This window comes from Ranitomeya variabilis, chromosome 5 (genome assembly GCF_051348905.1).
Source record: "Ranitomeya variabilis isolate aRanVar5 chromosome 5, aRanVar5.hap1, whole genome shotgun sequence".
Lineage (NCBI taxonomy): Eukaryota > Metazoa > Chordata > Amphibia > Anura > Dendrobatidae > Ranitomeya > Ranitomeya variabilis.
The window spans coordinates 167,702,491-167,714,744 of NC_135236.1; the positions used below are offsets into that span (position 1 = coordinate 167,702,491).

Sequence of the window (12,254 nt, forward strand, 5' to 3'; positions counted from 1 at the left end):
CATCTAATGTCGTTTATTACGCCACATGTGGATGCTCCCTAATTTATATCGGGCTGACATCCAGAGAATTGCGTGTACGTGTTCGTGAACATGTCAGGGACATAGGTGCCGCTAAAACCATAGAAGATGCCTCTGACCTGAAGACTATCCCGCGTCACTTTAAAATGTTTCACAACTGTGACGCGGGGACTCTTCAGGTCAGGGGCATCGAGAGTATCCATCTTGGGACACGAGGTGGCAATTACAAGAAGGCACTTGCCCAGCGTGAAGCTGGCTGGATCGTCCGTGTGGACTCTATGGCGCCCAAGGGACTTAACGAATATTTGAGCTTTTCCCCTTTCCTCTAAAAATGATCTGGTGTTTTCTTGTTCTGATACATTATTGGAGCACTTTTTGCACCTGTTAATGTTAGATGTCTTTTACTGGGTGGGCCATTCATTTTTTTTTTTTTTTTTTTTTCATGAACAATTGCATCGTGTCTATGCTTTTAAGAGCCCTCTTGTATTTTGCCAGTATGTATTGGTCCTTTGTCTTTTCCTCTGTTCTCTCTAATATTAACATCTCCCCCTTGCAGTGGATACCCATCTGGGGTCCTCTTTCCTCTTTTCTTTTAATTTGTTTTTAATCTGTAGTATTTGTCTTATATACCCTCCAGCTACATCATGATGTCTGAGGCCTCGTCATCCTTATTTGGCACCACTTCTTTTCTGCTTAAGCTGTATCCATCGCCTCCAATGATCATATGTCGGTCACAATCAAAACATCACTGGACCTGTTTATCTTTTGTATTTCATGCCTTTGTATTTAGATTGAATTGACAGTTGATACATTGTATTTTCGGCTGCCCCAGTTATTATTTATGTTTATTATATATTTGCATGGCATGCCGTAGTTCCTGTTAAGTTAATTGGGCTTTTTGTCTATATTTTTTCTCTTGTAGGAGGTATTTCCAGTTATGCCGTACTGACCATGAGCCCAACAGCGTTGGGTTCATTGTAACACCTCTTTCAGTGACTCGCAGCTTTGCAGCATGGTATGGCAGATCAGCTGCGGTGGGGCGCGTGCGCTGCACACTTTGCCCGGCCGTCCGTCCCAGCGGTGTCTTACCTCGCTTCGCGCGTGCGCCCTGGACTCACCTCCTGGGCGCCCCCGCGATGCGTGACGCCGGCTGTGACGTTCTGCCCGGCTGGTGGCGCACGCATGCGCCCTGGTCCCCAGCAGCTACTGACTGATACTCACCTGGCACACGGTGGTGCGCCTGCGCTGCGCGGTTCGCCCGGCCCGCTGTCCCGGCGCGTCCTCCATGCCTGGCGCGTGCGCCCTGGGTCCTCCCCTGGCGCGCGCGCCCGGCGTGACGCGGTCCGTGACGTCGGGCCCGGCCTATCGCGCGCGCATGCGCCGGCTAATCCGGTACCAGCTGCTGATACCATGTCGGCGTTTAACCATTTACCTTACTACTGGTGCTATATAAGGGTTGCCGCGGCTCTCAGCGTTACCTTCCCTTGATAAAGCCCTGTGTGTTGCGGGCGAAACGCGCGTCGGGGGTCGCGTTCTGTGGACCCCTACCGGTGTATCCAGCCTGGTGCCTTTCACGGGTAAGCACTGCAGCTCTGAATTATACGCCACATGGCATATGTCCTATCACTTTTCTAATATGGGTTTATGCAGCAGCTACCTGTGTGTAGCATATTTTATGCACGAATAGGTTCTTTGGCATGTAATACACCGGAGGGTTATCCACTTCTCTTTTAAAAACATCCTTGCATCCACTATGTATTTATACGTGCTTTGTGTATCCCTTTTTGTATTTTGCTATTAAGCATGTTCACCATATACCTATCAATAAAGCTTTGTTTTAATGAAAAACATCCGCATGCTCCCTCTTTTCTCCTGATATCATTGCCATTAACAGGACTTGCCACTGCCAGTAACCTTTGGTGGGATCGAGTGTGGTGAAGTACTGGGCTTCCCCCAGTCTCTCAAATAGCTCATCCACCCAGGGCGTTGGATAGAGGTCAAACGTAGATACCTCATTTAATTTCCTGAAGTCATTAAAAAAATGTAACGACCCGTCTGGCTTTGAGATCAGCACAATGGAGCTAGCGCGCTCACTCAGGGACTTCTCAATGACCCCTAACTGAAGCATTTGCAATGGCCTGCCTTCGGGATTCTGACACTCAGTATGGTTTTATCCATACCCTTACCCGGGGATCGATGACGATGTCATGCTGTATCACAGAAGTCCATCCCGGCAGTTCTGAGAATATGTCCGTAGTCCGCTGCACCAGAGCCCGAACCTCCACCACTGCTGTTTGGTGAGGGCATCATTTATTTCAACCTGACTTCCTTCAGGTCCTTGGCTGGTGTCAGAGGGATCCCCGTTAAAACAACAGGAGTCGCCATCGCAACCAAAAATTCCCAGTCCTTCCAGGTTTTTGGCAGGTTAGCGTGGTATAGTTGCTCTGGTTTCCTTTTTCCGGGTTGGTACACTCTATAATCCACCTCTCCTACCATCCCCCATATTTCATAAGGCCCTTGCCACTTGGCCATGAGCTTACTCTCTGGGGTGGGCACTAGTACCAACACCCAGTCCCCTTCTTTAAAGGTCCTGACCATGGCTCCCTTATTGTACGTGCGGCTCTGCAAGGCCTGGGCATCCATTAGATGCTCTTTTACTATGGGCAGTACTGCCCTAATCCAGTCCTGCATGCTCGCCACGTGCTCAATTATGCTCAGATGCGGAGTTGGCTCGTGTTCCCATGTTTCCTTAGCTACGTCCAGTAGTCCCCTCTGATGCCTACCATACAATAGCTCAAATGGAGAGAACCCCGTTGATGCCTGCGGTACCTCGCGGATAGCAAACATTAGGTAGGGCAGTAACATGTCCCAATCCCTCCTGTCCTTGGTGACCACCTTTTTTAGCATGTACTTAAGGGTCTTATTAAATCTCTCCACCAACCCGTCAGCTTGTGGGTGGTACTCCAATGTGCGTAGCTTTTTAATCTGGAGCAGCTTACATAGCTTCCTGGTCACCTTGGACATAAAAGGAGTCCTCTGATCTGTAAGGATCTCCTTTGGTAGCCCAAGGTGAGAAAACATGGCAAATAGCTTGTGGGCTATTTACTTGGCCGATGTGTGCTTTAACTGAATTCATTAATTTGTCATAGTCATCCATGTGCAACGATTTTAGTTCAGCTCTCTATCTAATAATTGTGATATAACTTTCATTTGCTGTTTTATCTCCTCATCATTAATTTTTTGAACAATGGATTTGATACTTTTCTTATATTTCTTTTCATTTTGTGCATTTAGCTAAATGAAAACCCCTCTAATTACGGCCTTATGGGCATTCCAAACTAAAAATTTAGAAATTTTCTTGGAAATATAATTTTATGGCATTATCAATTTCTTTTTTATAAGCTGGGTGGTGAAGTAAGAAGGAACTACATCTCCATAGTCTATTGTTATATCCCTAGGATGTAGATTTGATGGAAAATTATAATAAAATATATATAATATCATAATATACAAACCTAATAGAAAAACTATTATACAACAAAGCAAAAAACAATAATAATGCAGGGTCTGATACCTCTCAGATGAACTGAGGATAGAGGTTGAGAACAGAGGAGAGCAATTTTCTCATCCTAAGAGTAGGTGATAAAAGAAAGTTAGGCAGGCTCTGACTATTAAAGTCCTGAAATGAGCTTAAAAGCTTTAATTATGCATAGACAAACATTAGAAGACCACAATAGCAGAATCTGGAAGCAACTGAAAAAAAGAGAAAAACAGAATATCTATAATCTTCCTCCGGGGATACTTCTCTTCTTTGTCGTGAATAATGGTTTCCATTCTCGGAGATGTTGTGCAAGTTTGGAAAGTTTGGAGGTTGCTCTGGATAGACATTTTTCCATTAAAAAAAATGATTAATTTTGTTGGAATACCCCATTTATAGGGGATATTATTAAGTCTGAGGATAGAAGTAGTGTCAACGAATGGTTTCCTGGCACGATATGTCTCTTTAGAAAAGGAGAGGATAAGTTCTTATATTTCCTTAAATATTCCAAGAGTTGATCCTTTGTTTGGAAAAAATGAAGCCTTGTGGTGACATCCCTGGGTACTTATGTAGTCTTCAAGTGCTTCTCACTAAATTAAGATATCATCAAAAAGTTAATTTATTTCAGTTCTTCAATACAAAAAGTGAAACTCATATATTATATAGAGTCATTGCAAACAGAGTGATCTATTTCAAGTGTTTATTTCTGTTAATATTGATGATTATGACTTACAGCCAATGAGAACCCCAAAGTCATTATCTCAGTAAATTAGAATACTTTATAACATCAGCTTGAAAAATTATTTTAAAATCCGAAAAGTTGGTCTACTGAAATGTATGTTCAATAAATGCACTCAATACTTAGTCCTTTTGCATCAATTACTGCATCAATGTGGTGTGGCATGGAGGTGATCAGCCTGTGGCACTGCTGAGGTGTTATGGAAACCCAGGTTCCTTTGATAACAGCCTTCACCTCATCCGCATGGCTGTATCTGGTGTCTCTCATCTTCCTCTTGACAATACCTGATAGATTCTCTATGAGGTTAAGAACAGGCGAGTTTGCTGGCCAATCAAGCACATTGATATTGTTGTTTTTAAACTTGTCATTGGTACTTTAGGCAGTGTGGACAGGTGCTAAGTCCTGCTGGAGATTGAAATTTAGATCTCCAAAAAGCTTGTCGGCAGAGCGAAGCATAAAGTGCTCTAAAATTTCCTTGTAGATGGCTGCGCTGACTTTGGTCTTCATAAAACACAGTGGACCTACAGCAGCAGATGAAATGGCTCCCCAAACCATCACTGATTGTGGAAACTTCACACTAGACCTCAAACAGCTTGCATTGTGTGCCTCTCCACTCTTTCTCCAGACTCTGTTCTTGATTTTGAAATTATATGCAAAATTTACTTTCATCTGAAAACAACACCTTGGACCTTGGCGTTAAGATGCTTCTGGCGTTGTCTATTGGTCATGAGTGGCTTGACCCAAGGAATGCAACACTTTTAGCCCATGTCCTGGATACATCTGTGTGTGGTGGCTTTTGAAACAATGACTCCAGCAGCAGTCCACTCCTTGTGGCTTACTCTCCTTGTGGAGTGTGTCAATGACAGCCTTCTGGACATCTGTCAAGTCAGCAGTCTTCCCCATATTTGTGGAGCCTACTGAAGTAGACTAAGGGACCTTTTTAAATGCTTATGTAGCCTTTGCAGGTTTTTTTTTGGTAATTATTCTAATTTTCTGAGTGTATTGAATAACGCACCAGGTATAGAATAACGCACCACGCACAGCACAGAGCCACAGGCTGTGAGACACTGAACACAGCGTCTAGAACGGAGTTGATTTTTTGAGGGCATCATGTCACCGGAAGGGACATCACACACCAGTCACATAGTAGCCACATGACACACTCACACGCCATACAAACACCAGCCACACACTAGACACAGGATTAGAGATGAGCGAACCCCTAGATGTTCGGGTCCAGCCGAACAGTTAAAAATGAGTCCATGTTCGGGTACCAAAACAGTACCTGTACCCCATTCATTTGAGTGGGGGGCACCATACATCCAGTGTTTACCACTCTGTCAGATGCAAGACAGACCGGCAAACACTGCTTCTGATCGGCGGTAAAATCATTACCGCCAGTCAGACAGCTGATGTTCACACGCTGTCAAATGATGCCCGCAGCTGTGATTGGAGGTATAAAGTTTACCTCCGGTCACTGGCGTCGGCTAACCTTATCAAGGTTACGGCAAGTCACTGAGGCTGTGTTCCCAGCCAGGCCCCTAAACTGCGGTGACCTTGGTGAGATCCCCACTAGCACAGTGAGAAAGTTCCATGGTGCAGAGGCGGTGAACTCACAAATGGGCTTTTTTCTCACTCCTCCCTCTTCTCCACACAGCCCCTGACCACCCGCTTTTTCCACAAAGCTCATCATCCCCCCTTTTCCACACAGCCCCCTCATCACCCCCCCTTTTCCACAAAGCTCATCATCCCTCCTTCTCTACACAGCCCCTCATTATCCCTCCTTCTCCACACAGCCCCCTCATCATCCCTCCTTCTCCACACAGCCCCCTCATCATCCCTCCTTCTCCACACAGACCCCTCATCATCCCTCCTTCTCCACACAGCCCCCTCATCATCCCTCCTTCTCCACACAGCCCCCTCATCATCCCTCCTTCTCCACACAGCCCCTCATCATCTCTCCTTCTCCACACAACCCCCTCATCATCTCTCCTTCATCACACAGCCCCTCTTCATCTCTTCTTCTCTACACAGCCCCTCATCATCCCTCCTTCTCCACACAGCCCCCTCATCATCCCTCCTTCTCCACACAGCCCCCTCATCATCCCTCCTTCTCCACACAGCCCCCTCATCATCTCTCCTTCTCCACACAGCCCCCTCATCATCCCTCCTTCTCCACACAGCCCCCTCATCATCCCTCCTTCTCCACACAGCCCCCTCATCATCCCTCCTTCTCCACACAGCCCCCTCATCATCCCTCCTTCTCCACACAGCCCCCTCATCATCTCTCCTTCTCCACACAGCCCCCTCATCATCCCTCCTTCTCCACACAGCCCCCTCATCATCCCTCCTTCTCCACACAGCCCCCTCATCATCCCTCCTTATCCACACAGCCCCCTCATCATCCCTCCTTCTCCACAGCCCCCTCATCATCCCTCCTTCTCCAAACAGCCCCCTCATCATCTCTCCTTCTCCACAATGCCCCTCATCATCCCTCCTTCTCCACAATGCCTCTCATCATCCCTCCTTCTCCATACAGCCCCTCATCATCCCTCCTTCTCCACACAGCCCCTTTCAAGTTACATCAAATAAATACATCCTCTGACCACTCACACTGAATCCTGGATCTTCATTCCTATCTGTACAAGGGTCCATTGTGCAGACCCTCATTCCTCTCCTCACACAGTTGCATAGTGCAGCCCCCTCAGTCCTCTACTCACAGGGCTCCAGCAGCCTCAGTCAGCACAGCGCTGTTTCCTGCTATCAGGTCACTGGTCTGATGGAGGCCCCGCCCCTTCCGGTGACATCATGCCCTCAAAAAATCAACTCTGTTCTAGATGCTGTGTGCAGTGTCTCACACCCTGTGGCTCTGTGCTGTGCGTGGTACATTATTCTATACCCGGTGCTGGCCGTCTGCACTGCTCAGCACCAAGTGATGTGAGAGCTTTCTATCACCTGCTGCTGCCGCTTCTATTGATCTCATGAGCACTGTGCAGCTGAGAGAGCAGCTCCACGACATCAGTAGAAGCCACAGCAGGTGATAGAAAGCTCTCACCTCACTTGTTACTGAGCAGTGCAGGCGACCAGCATCGGGTATGGAATAACCCACTCATTGCTGGGTGCATGCAATCATAATACACTAAAATACAGGACAGAGCAGGAGTCTGGTGAGGGGGAAGGCCCTCTGGGGGGTGGGCCCACCAGAGGATTCTCCGATCTCCCGGTGGGCCAGTCCGACCCTGCGTATAGCCTCTACAGACTCGTCACTGACCGATGGCCTACCAGAATGGGGTTTCTCCACCAACTGCCAGTTTCCTTCAACTGTTTATCCCACTGAATAATGTTATTCCTATATAGTGGTGCTTCGTTATAAATGTACTGATATTCACATAGCACTTGGTCACGGATTCAAATTTAGTGAGCAACAGAACACTGAACTTTCCTCTGTACGGTCCACATCTCGACTGGCATGGAAAACCACACAGCTGGCATAAGCTTGTGGTTGCACGATGTCACAGACCTGGCAGTGTATTAATAAGAGTTCAGTTTATCAGGGGTTAATCTCACTGGGGGCTCAGCAACAGCTTAAATGAGTTTGTGTTGTTTGATTGGTTCTTGTTATCTCTCCTCATGAACACGTCTGATATGATTGGGCCAGAGAAAGGGTGCCAAAATGTAAACTATAAATAGATCCTGTGACTGGTGAAACGTGCACCATAACTTTATGGACACACTGTATATATGTTATAGGCTTACCTGGTGAGGTGGATTTTTTAAGTCATTGGTCAGCGTGAACAACATGGATTAAAGGTGGGATAGCATGCAGACAAGTGGAGCAGGATACACCAGGAGAGACAGAGATAAGAGTCTGAATAGCCAAAGGAACTGAAGAATATGCAGTACAGGACTTGCAGCAAGTAAATGGTTAATGCAAAGCTGCATGCTATCTGGGAACAGAGAGCAATGGAACAGGCAATCAAATGGTTATACGCTGGCAGAAAATAAACAGGCAGCAGCTGGGAGAAATAGATGGTAAGGCAAACTTTAGAAATACATGGAGTAATAGAAGCAAATGCAAAGCTCACTAAATACTTAGACAGCGCACTGCCATCTGAGTCAGCCTTAAAAGCTTTTGGTGATTGTGTCAAAGGGTATAATTGGGTTTCTTGGAAAACCCGATGTGGCGCCTGAGAGTGGCGCTGGTGCTAGGACAAGTAACAATGCAGGTACCGTATTTTCAGGCGTATAAGACGTCTTTTTAACCCCTGAAAATCTTCTTAAAAGTCGGGGGCTGTCTTATACACCGGGTGTCATCTTGTACGCCGGGTGCAGACCAATGTGTGCATGGTGGGTGGGGGGGAGTGGTCCCGATGACGAAGAGAGGGGGCATCTCACAGGAAAGTGTGAGTGGAGTATCCCCTATTACCTCATTGTGGCAGCGTGGGGTTTCTGTGCTGGTGAGTGGCGGCGGCGACTCCTCTTTGTGCAGCGTCAGGGCTCTGTGCTGTGGGGCGGCGGCGGCGGCGTATCTTAGTGCAGAGTCGGGGCTCCTCCGGCATCTCCTCAAAGCCCGGAAGCACAGGCAGCTCCATTGCTTCGATGCGGTGGCCTCCGGGAAAATGGCCGCTGGGGACGGCGCATGCTCAGATTCAGATTCAGATTCAGATCTTGTCTCCCGGGCTTTGAGGAGATGCCAGAGGAGCCCCGACTCTGCACTAAGATATGCCGCCCCACAGCACAGAGGCCCGATGCTGCACGAAGATATTCCGTCCCACAGCACAGCACCCACGCGGAACAAAGAGGAGCAGCCGCAGCCGCTCCCCAGCACAGAGACCCCAAGCTGCTACAATGAGGTAATAGGGGGATACTCCACTCACACTTTCCTGTGAGACACCCCCTCTCTTCGTCATCGGGACCACTCCCCCCCAAAAGGCACATTATTCACCGGACCTATAAGACGACACATGGCATATAAGAAGACCCCCGACTTTTAAGAAGATTTTATATTTTAACTGGAAAAGTTGGGGGGTCGTCTTATACGCCCAGTCGTCTTATATGCCGGAAAATACGGTATATTACATGATACACTCCTCAATATTGAAATTGCAACATGAAGTAGGAAAAGTCAAGGTCAAGGAATTATGGAAATCACTGGATTAATAGACATGTTTATGATATTTAAATGATGAAGAAAAAGGAAACTAATTATTCTAAACATTTCGATTTATTCAGCACTGAGTTGAGTCCAATGCGCAGACTTATCGCAGATATACAACTTGGCATGCTATCAGTGAGGCTATTATTGGTTGTCTGAGGAATGTTCTGCCATGCTGAATGCCCTTGGGCACGTAAATCATCAAGATCCACTGCTGGCATTTCCCTTTGCAATGGCTATTAAATGACAACCCATATCTTCTAAATGGGACACAAGTCCAGAAACCTAACACCCATGGTAGCACATTTAGGCAATGCAGCTCACATTAACACAAGCAGCATGCGGCTTGGTGATTTCATGTTGACATATCATTCTATGTCTATTGGTTCTGTAATTGCCATAATTCCATGACTTTTCCTTCTTGGTGCTTTTCAATGTTGAGGAGTATATGTTTACCAATCTTTGTTTTAACTGATTGCGTTTATGAACAAAGAAGTTCGTTATATAAATAGTAAAGTACATTCCTACTTTTCAAAAGTAATCCATATATGTCATCAGGGATTTTCAAGCATGAAAAAATGTAGGCATACAACGCAAGAGCCATTCCAGCATGCTCTAAATGTAAAACACCTGACAGATGGAATGTGTGAGCAATGAGACAATTACAAATGCATGAAACAAACAAACCTTTTGAAGACTCAAGATTTAACTTTTTCATTTAGGTTTGTAAGTGAACCCTTGAGCAAAGCAGTGCGCTTGGAGTCTATGGCTTCTCCTTGCTTCTCACCACTGCTGCCACTTTAATTTCTTGATTGACAGCAATGGCAGTCTCTGCTGCATAAAACATCATTATACAGTGCCGCATTATAAGTTAAACTTTCTTTTTCTTGAGGTATGTGCCACTTTTCCATGACAGGAAAACTACACTGCTCAAAAAAATAAAGGGAACACTAAAATCCCACATCCTTGATATCACTGAATGAAATATTCCAGTTGTAAATCTTTATTCATTACATAGTGGAATGGGTTGAGAACAATAAAACATAAAAATGATCAACGTAAACCACAACTAATATCCCACAGAGGTCTGGAGTTGGAATAATGCTAAAATTAAAGTGGAAAATTAAGTTACAGGCTGATCCAACTTCAATGGAAATGCCTCAAGACAAGGAAATAATGCTCAGTAGTATGTGTGGCCTCCACATGCCTGTATGACCTCCCTATAACACCTGGGCATGCTCCTGATGAGGCAGCAAATGGTCTCTTGAGGGATCTCCTCCCAGACCTGGACTAAAGCATCCGCCAACTCCTGGACAGTATGTGGTGCAACGTGACTTTGGTGGATGGTGCGAGACATGATGTCCCAGATGTGTTCAATCGTATTCAGGTCTGGGGAATGGGTGGGCCAGTCCATAGCTTCAATGCCTTCATCTTGCAGGAACTGCTGACACACTCCAGCCACATGAGGTCTGGCATTGTCCTGCATTAGGAGGAACCCAGGGCCAACCGCACCAGCATATGGTGTCACAAGGGGTCTGAGAATCTCATGTCAGTACCTAATGGCAGTCAGGCTACCACTGGCGAGCACATGGAGGGCTGTGCGGCCCCCCAAAGAAATGCCACCCCACACCATTACTGACCCACTGCCAAACCAGTCATGCTGAAGGATGTTGCAGGCAGCAGATCGCTCTCCACAGCGTCTCCAGACTCTGTCACGTCTGTCACATGTGCTCAGTGTGAACCTGCTTTCATCTGTGAAGAGCACAGAGCACCAGTGGCGAATTTGCCAATCCTGGTGTTCTGTGGCAAATGCCAAGCATCCTGCACGGTGTTGGGCTGTGAGCACAACCCCCATCTGTTGACATCGGGCACTCAGACCATCCTCATGGAGTCGGTTTCTAACCATTTGCGCAGACACATGCACATTTGTGGCCTGTACACTATGGTGCCAGAGTGGATCATAGTCAAGATTGTGAATGTGGTGTCATTTTTGCTATCCCATAGTTATTTTTTATTCAATAAAAAAATACTATAAACAGGTTAAAGGTTGCCCGATGTGGGGGGCAAATGCTCCCCTTCTTTGGCAAACATTTACATGATATGCTGGGAATATGATTATATGTTTTCAAAATCTAATCCACATTATGACAGGATTGTATGGACAGGACACTACATTGATGATTTGATTTTTATTATCAAAAAAGAAATGTCAGGAGATCATCAAGTGTTTTTTGAATTCTTGAATTGTAATGATCAAAATTTGCAATTTGTTTCAGAATACAAGGATCAAAGTTCCCCTTTTCTAGATGTATTTGTTGAAGGACAAGTGGACAGTGGTAAAATCTGCAGCAGATTATACCATAAGCCAACTATGGGTAATGGAGTTTTGCATGCGTCCAGTGCACACCCTGTTCACACTATAAAGAATCTGCCCATAGGAGAATTTTTTAGGGCGAGGCGTTCTTGTTCTAATGATGTTCAATTCAATCAGGAGTGCAAAGTGATTGCAAGGAGATTCAAGCAGCGAGGTTATTCACAGGCATGTGTGAACAGGGCCAGAAATATAGCATGCAGTAGAAACAGAGAACAATGTTTAAAGGGAACCTGTCACCTCAATTTGGCAGGACCAGTTTTGGGTCATATGGGTGGGGTTTTCGGGTGTTTGATTCACCCTTTCCTTGGGTAAGGAAAGGGTGAATCAAACACCCGAAAACCCCGCCCATATGACCCAAAACTGGTCCCACCAAATTCAGGTGACAGGCTCCCTTTAATGGATCTCAGTATGCGGGATTCTCAATCACAAG

At 46.1% G+C, this 12,254-nt stretch overlaps 1 long non-coding RNA gene across 1 annotated transcript in view; it reads right to left on the bottom strand.

Moving 5' to 3' along the window:
• Positions 1-3,761: 3,761 nt before the first annotated feature.
• Positions 3,762-12,254, bottom strand: part of LOC143773501 (uncharacterized) — a 73,537-nt gene continuing 65,044 nt past the window's right edge. Inside the window, exon 4 of the long non-coding RNA XR_013215203.1 lies at positions 3,762-4,146. This is a non-coding gene — a long non-coding RNA (uncharacterized LOC143773501). The remainder of the gene's footprint in view (positions 4,147-12,254) is intronic.